Raw genomic sequence first — 11,664 nt, 5'->3', positions numbered from 1 at the left:
CGCTCGCAAGCATCTGTCCACTGGAATTTTGCTGCTTTCTGGGTAAGCCTCGTCAGTGGTGCTGAAATAGAAGAGAAATCCTCCACGAACCTGCGGTAATACCCAGCCAATCCAAGAAAACTACGCACCTCTGTCGGTGTAGTAGGCCTGGGCCAATTCTGCACAGCCTCAATCTTCTGCGTGTCAACCCGAATACCATCTGCGCCGACAATATGGCCCAAGAATGCCACAGAAGTCAACCAGAACTCACACTTAGAGAATTTAGCATATAACTTCTGCTGACGGAGGATGCCAAGTACCGTCCTCAAATGATCTGAATGCTCCTCGACTGATCGCGAGTAAATCAGAATATCGTCAATAAACACAATAACAAACATATCCAGGAAAGGCCGAAATACCCGGTTCATCAGATCCATAAATACTGCTGGAGCATTAGTCAGCCCGAAAGACATAACTCTGAACTCATAATGCCCGTACCGAGTCCTGAAAGCAGTCTTCGGGATATCTGACTCCCGTACTCGCACCTGATGGTAACCAGAACGCAGATCTATCTTTGAAAAATGTCTAGCACCCTGCAGCTGGTAAAACAAATCATCAATCCGGGGGAGGGGATATTTGTTCTTAATAGTCACCTTATTCAGCTGCCGGTAGTCGATACACATCCGCAATGACCCATCTTTCTTCCTGACAAACAATACCGGCGCCCCCCAGGGTGATGTACTGGGCCTGATAAAACCCTTATCCAGCAAATCTTTCAGCTGCTCCTTCAACTCCTTCAACTCAGCTGGTGCCATCCTGTACGGAGGAATAGATATAGGCTGTGTATCCGGCATCAACTCAATAGAAAAATCAATCTCCCGCTCAGGCGGAAGGCCAGGAAGCTCGTCAGGAAAAACATCTGGAAACTCGCTGACGACCGGAACAGACTGAAGGGTAGGTACCTCCGCGGCAGTATCGTGCACACGAACCAAATGATAGATATAACCCTTCTGGATCATCTTCTTAGCCTTGAGGTATGAAATAAACTTACCCCTCGGCGATGCTGTAGATCCGAACCACTCTATGACTGGTTCTCCTGGAAACTGAAAACGGACTACCTTTTTCTGGCAGTCGACATTGGCATAACAGGAAGACAACCAGTCCATGCCCATAATGACGTCAAACTCAAGCATGTCTAACTCTATCAAATCAGCCTTAGTGCTACGATCATAAATGGTCACAGAACAATCCTTATAAATCTGCCTCGCTATAATAAAATCCCCAACTGGCGTAGCTACCTCAAACGGTTCTATAGGCTCAGACACTATCCCAATCTTACTAGCAACGAGCGGGGAAATATACGATAAAGTAGAACCAGGGTCAATCAATGCATATACAGATCTGGAGAAAACCAGCAATGTACCTGTGACGACGTTTGGCGAAGCCTCCTGATCCTGGCGGCTGGCCAAAGCATATATGCGGTTCGAGGGACCGCTAGAACCTGAAGTGCCACCGCGGCCTCGACCGCGTCCTGCCGGTGCTGAAATACCTCGCCCTCCAGGGCGTGCAACTGATGGAGCAGAAGAAGAACCGGCGGCTGACCCTGTCTGCTGAGCAGCACTACCAGAACCGCTAGCCAATGGACAATCTCTCATAAAGTGGCCCTGACCACCACACGAAAAGCAAGCTCCAGTCGCTCGGTAACACTCCCCGGGATGAGACTTTCCGCAATGAGGACAACGGGGCCTGGGTGGTCTGGCCTGGCTGGGACCCCTGGGTACCTGTGAACCTGCCACTCTGGAGCTCTGACCGGCCCCAGACGGTCCTGTACTATCGAATCTCCGGCTACCTGACTGAGTACCCCGGCCGGAAGGAGGAAAATATCTGTCAGACTGCTGCTGCTGCTGAGGCTGTCCGCCTCGAGAATCCCCTGAATAACCCACGGATCTAGCCCTCTTGGGCGGCCTCCTGTCTCGATCTCTGCCAGCAGGATCAGATCTGCGACGGTCCTCCATACCCATCGCATAGGCCTGAAGCCGGGAAATGTCCATGTCTGCCTGCAATGACACTGCCATACAACTATCAACCAAATACCGGTCCAATCCCATAACATATCTGTGCATCCGATCGGACATATCTGCTACCACGGCCGGTGCATATCGGGCCAGAGAATCAAACTCAAGGTTATACTCGCGAACACTCCGACCCCTCTGCTGCAGACGTAAGAATCGATCACCCCGTGCCCGCCGTAACTCTGGGGGCAAAAAGTGGCGGGTGAATGCTGTCACAAACTGATCCCAAGTGGCTGGAGGGGCACCCTCTCCCCTAGACAACTCCCAAGTCTCGTACCAGTGGGTAGCCACATCTCGAAGCCGGTGCGAAGCCAGCTCAACCGACTCGGTCTCTGAAGCCCTGACCAAGTCCAGTGAGCGTCGCATCCCCCGAATAAAGTCGTGGGGGTCCTCGTCGGGCTTAGACCCGAAGAACTCTGGAGGGCCACATAGCAAAAACTCCCGAACTCTCAGGCTGTCCCGCCTGTCATCATCATCGTCGTCCCTCCGCCCGCGTCTGCGAGCCTGCCCTGCTACCAGCGTAGTCAGCAACTGCACAGCCTCTCTCAGGGTCCGATCCTCCGCCCCTGGCTGAGGAGCTGGAATCTCAGGTGCGGGTACACGGACCTCTGGAGCTGCCGAAGGTCCTGCTCCAGGCTGTACTAGTGGGGGTGTAGCAGACCCCTCAGACTATGGCACATCCTCAGGCAAATCATATACACGAGCCCGGGTAGCTCGCTGTGCCTGGCTAGTCTCCCCAATCCTCGCCTTGCCCTTCTGGGCTGCCGTTGCCTTCTTCGGAGGCATCACTGCAAACACGAAGGCGAGTCAGATCAAAATCATCCTAATAGCACAGCTCTATCGCACGATCTAAGATTACAAAGAAAGTAACATCCTAAATGCCCTGTAGCTTCCCGTTTATAGATGTGGTGCACAACACATCGATAAACAAGACTCTACGAGACACGGCCTGTAGACATTCCGAGGACAAACTGCTCTGATACCACTTTTGTCACGTCCCAGCCCCGTGGGCCGCGACTGGCACCCTACCTGGGTACCCAGACCAAATCGCATATTCAATTCCGAATCCAAACTTATTTCAGAATTTTCAAGAAGTTATATCAAACATAATTTATATCGAGAATATGTCTTAAGCGGTCATATCAAATCAAACTCAAACAAAGCGGCGGAATAGACATCGCCGGTAAAAAATACAAATATATATAAAAGGGCCATTTGGGGCCATCATATCAAACAGACCGCTTTAAGACCCGAAAGCAAAATCAGACAATAGACACATAGGACCCTCGCCCCACATATATGACTACAGGCCTCTACAAACTCAAACAAAACATATGGCGAGACAGGGCCCCGCCGTACCCAAATAGTCAGATATACCAAATATATACAAAGCAAAAGAGTCTGTACCAAAAGTGGACTCCGGATCGGATAAGAGTACTCCGGAATAGCAAGAAGTGAAGCCTACTGCGGAGGATCACCGATATCTGCACCTGCGGGCATAAAACGCAGCCCCCGAAGAAAGGGGGTCAGTACGGAATATGTACTGAGTATGTAAAGCACGGAGTACAGAATTATAGATCAAAACCGAAAGCAAATCAAATGTCAAAGTGGGGTACAAACTGGTATGTCAAAATCTGTATCGAAATAATATACATGTATTTTATGCAAACAAAATCATGCAAACGCTTAAGAACGTGGTCGCCACTCCGACGCTGGCGCCACACACAGCATAACACCAGAAGGTTTCAAATCTCCGTACATCCCCGAACATAATCATAATCATCGGTGAGCGTATCGCATCACGAGCCATATCACAGCATAACTCCAAACGGAACCCGGCCCTATGGCGAAGCCTCGGGAACCGTAACACAGCATACGGCCGAATTGTCGTAAGGCGCACGAATCAAAACCGGCCCGGGAACCGGTGAACGAAGTCATAATAAGGCACGAGCGGAGTCGTGAGCAAACAAATGCAAATCGTATTTCAAAATAGTGTTTCAAAACAAAGTAAACTCATAAATCATATCCTATTACAAAATAGTCGAATACTTAGTCGACATAAGGTTTCATTTTGCAAAACGATTCCAAAATGGTCCATATAGTTCAAAACCTGGATTAGTGCATCGAATAGTCCAAACATACCCCGTGGAAGGATGTTCCAAAGATCAGAAGTGGTACGTTCAACTCTATTCTCAAAGATGGCCCGAAGGGCAAATCGGGCCTTTTGGGGTAACGGACCCACCTCGAGTCGAAGTGAGGTGGCGAACATATTCTTTTTCGAGCAGTAATATGCCAAGGGTCATACATAATCATTTCTAGGTTACCCGACCACATTTTGATAGGTTTCGGACGAATAATGGCATTCTAGACAAAAGGGAGTCTTTAGGCTTCAATCGAATTGAATGAATAGTAACTTTCCTGTGGATCGGGTTTCGAGGAGCAGAAATGCTCCGGAAGGTTTCATATTTAACTAACACACTAAGATATGCCAAATAAAGAATTAGGAAGCTTTACATACCTCTCAGATGTCGTAAGCTCCTCCAAAAGTCCCGTCCCGTTTCGTCAAAAATCTGCAAATGGTCAAAGTTACCAATTGAGATTCTTAGGCTTAAAAATGCCTTTAACTCCAATTTTGCCTACCGAAATTTCGGCAGCATTTCCCCTATAAATCTAACATCCCCGAGGCTTAGCTCGGCTCAAAATACATCAATCACAACAGCCCACACGTCAACAAACAACACAAACAACAATCAAGCCATTCTAGCTTCAAAATTCTACTTTGTTATCTAAGTTGGCAACTTTCATTCAAACTTTCAAAACTCCAATTCTACATCTACATAATTGTATTCATTTCCACATTCAAACTTATACAATCACATCCTAACTACAATCCAAGTCATACACGAAATTACACCGGAATCCATTATTTTCCAGAATTCTTTAAAACATCAAAATCCACAACGAACATTCTAACTCACGTCGTTTCATTCCGAATTCATTAACATCATTATAAATTCATATCTAAAGTCTCTAGCACCTTAAATATACAATGATATACATAAGGATACCGAAGGTATACGCTTTCCGATAATATCCAAAACCATTTTCCAACGCCAATTTCATTCATCAATCAATCATTTACGACGTAAGGGTCACAACAACGCATCATACCAACTCAAACAAGATCAATTAACACCATTTCCTCTCTATGGCTCACGGCCAACACACACTATCCACACACACCCACGACTTTCTATTTATATCAAAATTACGGGATTCTCGTCTATTTCCAATCCTTAACACATTCATATCAATTCTATAACATTAGAGGGGCAAAATTCTTACCTTTTCTTGATTTTCCGACTTGTCGCAAACGTAGTTCTTGTGCCAAACAAATTGTATCACGTCGGAGAGTGTCTTGTGCTTACTATACTTACCAAAGGGACACGATTTTGTGATCAAACCAAAAGGCTAGAAAAATTATTTTGTTGAGGGATATGTGGTTCAGCCGAGAGCCTCTTTTGTTGGTGGTCTTGAATTTTATTTTTTGTTCTTGATAATACTAAGAGATAAGTTGATATATATCCTTATCCTTGGTCATGTGCCTAGCACATGACATTAAAGAAATGGGTTTGGGCCATTGTTGTGGCCGGCCACCCTCCATTCTTTGGGCCTCAATTTTGTGTTCTAATTCTTGGCCCAATTCACAAAAGTCAGGTTTTGTAATTCCCGAAACTAATTTCCGAAATTCCAAATTTATTCTCGGCCTTCCCCGAGGTCTTAACAATAATAATTCCATAACCAACATAGTCATATTCACTAAAATCAAATTATGTCCTTATAACACACAAGTCGTAATTATTTCACGATTTCCAATTATACGAAAACACGGGATATAACATATACTATCATTAGAAAATCGATAGTTAGCATACACGACTAAAACTAGAGAAAATTGGACAGCATCTCCTATATCTATACGACTTCCTCCATATCATCTATCAACTCCCAAACGTCAATAATACATTCACAATATCATAACAATAGTCTTTATTTATCCACATTACCCATATTTCCCAATTCACTTCCAATCATCCATATCCATGGTCATAACACACGATTAAATTCATTCACATACAATGTCTATCCCATGTTCTTAGCATCATTTATAACCTAACCATATCACAACACATCAAGAATCATGACTCAATTCAAGCTATTACTCAAAATGACACTATTCCAACATTCATGACCCATTTTCCTATATCCTTCTACAATCCAAGTGTTTCAACTTTAAAATACCTTAAACAACATGAAAATACCTTAAATCTTACCTTAGATGGTGTAGGGATGAACCTTGGGTAGAAACTCCTCACTTGAGCAAAACCCTAGTTTCACCTTCACTTGGATTCCTTGCCTTGGACGAACTTTAATGGGTTTCTTTGTTTGATGTATTTGATCACTAATATCTCATGAATTCTTATGGGAGAAGTGTAGAGAGATGTTTTAGAGAGAAGGGGTGTGAAAGGAAATCTGTTAATAACACAAATCTGTCCCGACCAGTTTCTACGGACCAACATACGGTCCATATAAATTATACTGACCGTATATCTGGCCGTAGATTTGGTCCAGAGAGGGATGCTATTCTGGGCTGATTATACGGTTGAACATATGGCCCGTATGTTTTATATGGCCAGTATGTTTGGTCGTATAATGCCTAGGTTTTCGAAGTTCGTTCTGGTCGACTCGTTTGATCTCCAATCCTTATGGAACCTTCTTAGCACTTGTCTATCACCTCATCAACAATCTAAGGGACGTTATAACTCTTCCCCAAAGCATTATTAAATTCTCGTTAACTTGTTACTCGTAATTCCTTTTCGATACCTATCGCATGTCTTGCCTTCTCTCGGCAAACTTTCTTCCCTACCTCGAACGTCTTTGAAATCTTAATTAAGGTCATCAAATGTCATTCCTTACTTATCGAAGTACCGTATACTCGTGCTCTTCGTTAGGCTATTCACTACGTATCAGCGGAAAATTTTCCGAGGTGTAACAGAAATAAACTATCTAAAGAGTCAACTAATAGTAAATACGTATGAGTAATCCAGGGGCCACGAGTAAATCATGTAGCTCACCCTGAATGTCTCGAATGCTGCGCCTCAAGATCAGTCACGTGTTATCAAACTCGAACATGGGTCTGTATCTGTACCAAAAAATGTGCAGCAAGTGCAGGTGATTACAAACCACTAGTACTCCGTAGGTATCATAGGCGGATAACGGAAGAATAATGCATAAAGAGTGTAAAGATTGAAAACAACTCTTATTGGATCACTAAAGCCAACAATACTTACACTTACCTCTTTAGTCATGTTTCACCCAATTTACCAACAGAGCATGTAATTACTTAGGGAATGCAATGAATCAATGAATGAATGAATGCAATGCACTGGCCAAAATCATACCTGGTAAACACAGGCTAGCGGTCATCCGTCTAGTCATGACCCATGGGGGACTCGCGAGGTTCATATACCTCTCAACGCCATCCACTATGTACCTCGAACTGGGTGAGAACCATATCAATCATATCGTATCATATCATATCCACACAACTCATATCTTGATACCCAAAATCATTTTACTTCGGGCTTGACCATATCAATCTTACCTTTTTCCCGGATTCGAAAGACCATCTTATATCTCGTAAAATGCCTCATCACAATGAATATATATGTATGTATACATGCATGGATAGGTACAAAATTCATTGTAACTAGTGTCAACAGAGGAATAAAGTTAGGGATGAACGTATATACACCGCAGATCACATAATATCAACCCAAGGTTAAGATTGATGCCACTTTCAAGATATAGAGGAAATATGGTGTGATGAATGCAAACTGAATCAATATTCCCGAGAATCAATTGAACATGGCTATCATAGCCCAATTAAGCAACATCCATACTAACCTAAGTGGATTTATCACCACAATCAATGCTTGTAGGCCTAACACGCTTTCTCTGTCACAAAATCCTAATCATGCAACAATTTCCCAAATAAATACACTGGAACCAACCCTATTGTTCATCACAACCACTAATGTGGGATACCCTTTCACTCCCAATACCCCTTCAACATTTATTAATTGTATTAATCTCCAATTGAAGTCTAAAGAGTAAACCATAGCTTACCTCAAGGCCGAGCGGGTGCCACGAACACTTCAACCTTGAGCCTTCACTTTCTGAAGCACCTCCAAACAAGAAAAGTCTATCAAGATACAAATTCTACATTAAAACATGATTCTAAGGATACCCGTATTGCTATAAAAGAGATTCGGGTTCAAAAGTGAATCCAAAAATCCTGTCCCAAACCTCAAAGATCAAAACAATAATTTATCAAAAATTCGTGTCCCACAAGGTCAAAATAACACTCTACGGGGTCAAATGAATCCAACAATACTCATATTGGTATACTTTAGTTCGGAACACTAAAAGAACCCAAAATATCCAAACCCAAGCTCCAAGGGTAAAACTGGAAATTCGAATTAAAATCGTCTTACCCATAGTCTAGATAGTCCATATCCAAAGAATCTTGAAGTTCTAACCACAAATGAGTCTTTAATTTCATAAATCTCAACAAAACCCATTCCTATGGAACCCCTCAATTTACTACATAGAAATCAAGAATAGAATCATAAAATAATGGAAGAAATTAATGATAAACACTTAGATTAGGGTTTAAATCTTACCCTAATGAAGAAACTTTAACTTTGCACTTGAAATCACATAATTTTGAGCTTTATAGCTTCTAAAATGGGTTTATGAAGTTGAAACACGAAATGGGCGTTTTTGAATATGTTCCCGGCCTCTTGTTCTTCGCGAACGCGAGCCAGCCTCGCGAACGTGGCTACTGATCCATTCCAACTTATCGCGATCACGACAGGGCCATTGTGAATGTGATGGATCAACCAACCCGGCCCAACCCATTTTCCTTACGAGAACGCGAGAGGGAGGACTTGAACAAGACCTTCCTGGCCCCTACCGCTCACGAACGCATAGCAGGAAACTCGCAACAGCTGGAAACTAGGAAATCTGGTTTTTCCCGAATTTTGTTAAAGCACCATAAACTGATTCGGAATCCCCAGGACACAAACAAAATATATATTTCTATCATAAAACACACAACAAACTTGTTCGCGGACTTGGAATCCCCAAAAGAGGTCATCTTGACCCGGGGTTCACCAAGGTCACCTCTGAAACATCAAAATCCTATCTTTCCAACCAATGACCCTAATCACACTCGAATGCCTCGGGACTCAAACCAACTATCCTAGCAAGTCAAAAAATGTGTTCTGGATGTAACAGAATAATCAAAATTCTATTTCAGACACATTTACCCAAAAGTCATTTCTTGGTCAAAGCTTTGTCCAAAATCAAGCTTAAAGATCCAAAACTTAGGTTTTTCACCTCGATACTATTCTGATTGCCTCAATAACCATGCCACCCATCTCCGCAAGTCAAATACGTCAAAGTAAAGCTAAAGCAAGGGTCGTTTTGGGATAAATAGGTAAAATTACCAAAATGACCTAGCGGGCCGTTAAATGGGCCCAATTAATCTGATCAATTTGGTCATTTTGCTCTGCTAGTCATTTCAATAGGTGATATTTATAACTGTGATATTTATATGGAGAGGTCATGAGGTCATAATTCATGGAGAGGGTAACATCCACAATTACCCAAACTATTTTGTGCCAGTGATCGAAGAAGCATTGAAAGGTATAGATTCCAATGGTGGAACTAGTAGGGGCCGCTCATGAAGAAGACTCCACGCAAGCTCTCATGCTGGCATTCTGCAAGTTGATTGCATCCACCATGCTCCAAAATGGGTTTGAACCCGGACGAGGTTTGGGAAGGGATCTGCATGGCATAGTGGAGCTAATCCCGATCCCTCAAGACAACTTTTGCTTTGGTTTGGGATATGTTCCCAATGCTAATGAGGCCTTTGAAGCCAACATAATGAGAAGGAGTCCTCCGAACTTGCGCAAGCCAATCCTGAACTTGTACTAGTCATTTCCATTCCAAATGCTGATGCCTGATAATGGAGTCACTGATGAAGGGCTAGGGATGCTGTTCCAAGAGAAAGAAAGATTGTCGGGTGATACTAGAAGAATGCAATGAAGCACCCACTATTCGCGATGCTGATCTGGGCAAGCAACTATCGAATTGGACATCTACTCCACTCTTGGCTCTTCAGTAGAGATGATGAATTTAAATGTTTTATGAAATCGGTGGGAATCGGTTGAGGCTAGATTGCTACCATTTGCACTTTGAAATACCTCGTGATGTTCTAAAAATGGAAATGAGTTGATGTTGATCCAAGTCAGGACCACAGTTTGTACCTTTTATTAAATTAATGAAGCCTCGAATTATGAGAAAAATGACTCTTTTCTTTACATACGCATATGTTTTATTCTAACCATGCTTTGTCTTGCTTTTCAAAAATAATAATGATAAAACAAACCTAAATGTCATCATATGTCGAAAAATGAGTGATTTAGGTGACCTAAATGAAGAGGAATACGAAGAGTATGATGATGAAACGATGCTACCTGAAGGTCTCATTGAAGAGGTAGAACAATTTGAGAATGAGTAAAAACCCAACCTAGATGAAACCGAAGTAATTAATCTAAGAGACATGGAAACAATCAAAGAAACCAGGATAAATGCACACATATAAGCGCTCCAAAGAGAAGAATTAATAGAGCTACTAAGGGAGTATGTGGATATCTTCGCTTGATTGTACGCTAACATGCCCGGGTTGAGCACTGACATAGTGGCCCAGAGATTACCCATCAATGCAGGTTTCGCTCTGGTTAAAGAAAAAACCAAGCAGTTTAAGCTAGATCTAAGTATCTGAATCAAAGACGAAGTGGAAAAATAGATTAACACCGGAGTGGTGGAAGTAACTTCGTACCCAATATGGTTGGCCAGCATGGTGCCAGTAACAGAAAGAATGAAAAGATACAAATTTGTGTGGACTACCGCGACCACAACAGAGCTATTCCCAAGGATAATTTTCCACTTCTGAATATCCACATATATATCGACAATTGTGTGGAGCACGAGTTGCTATCATTCATGGATTGCTTTGCGGGATACCATCAAAACTTAATGAGTGAGGAAGATGCAGAAAAAACAGCCTTCATCAACCCATGGGGAGTGTATCATTACCGGGTAATGCAGTTCGGCCCCAAGAACACCTGCGCCACTTATATGAGAGCTATGACTACCATTTTTTATGACATGATCCACAAGGAAACTGAAGTATACATGGAAGCCGTCATTATCAATTTAATAGAAATCTCATAGCATACCGTACACTTGCAAAAATTCTTTAACAAACTTCGGAAGTTCAACTGAAGCTAAGCCCGGCGAAATGCTCATTTGGAGTGCCTGCCAGAAAAATGCTCGGGTTCATAATAAGCCGAAGAGGCATAGAACTGGACCCATCAAAAATCAAAGCTATCCATGAGCTACTTCCTGCAAAGACTAAGTGTTATACCCTGTACTTCTGGAGAAACACTTATCAAATGTTAACGTAAGAATATTGAACTAT

This window comes from Lycium barbarum, chromosome 11 (assembly GCF_019175385.1).
Source record: "Lycium barbarum isolate Lr01 chromosome 11, ASM1917538v2, whole genome shotgun sequence".
Taxonomy (NCBI): Eukaryota; Viridiplantae; Streptophyta; class Magnoliopsida; order Solanales; family Solanaceae; genus Lycium; species Lycium barbarum.
This window is presented reverse-complemented; position numbering follows the sequence as displayed.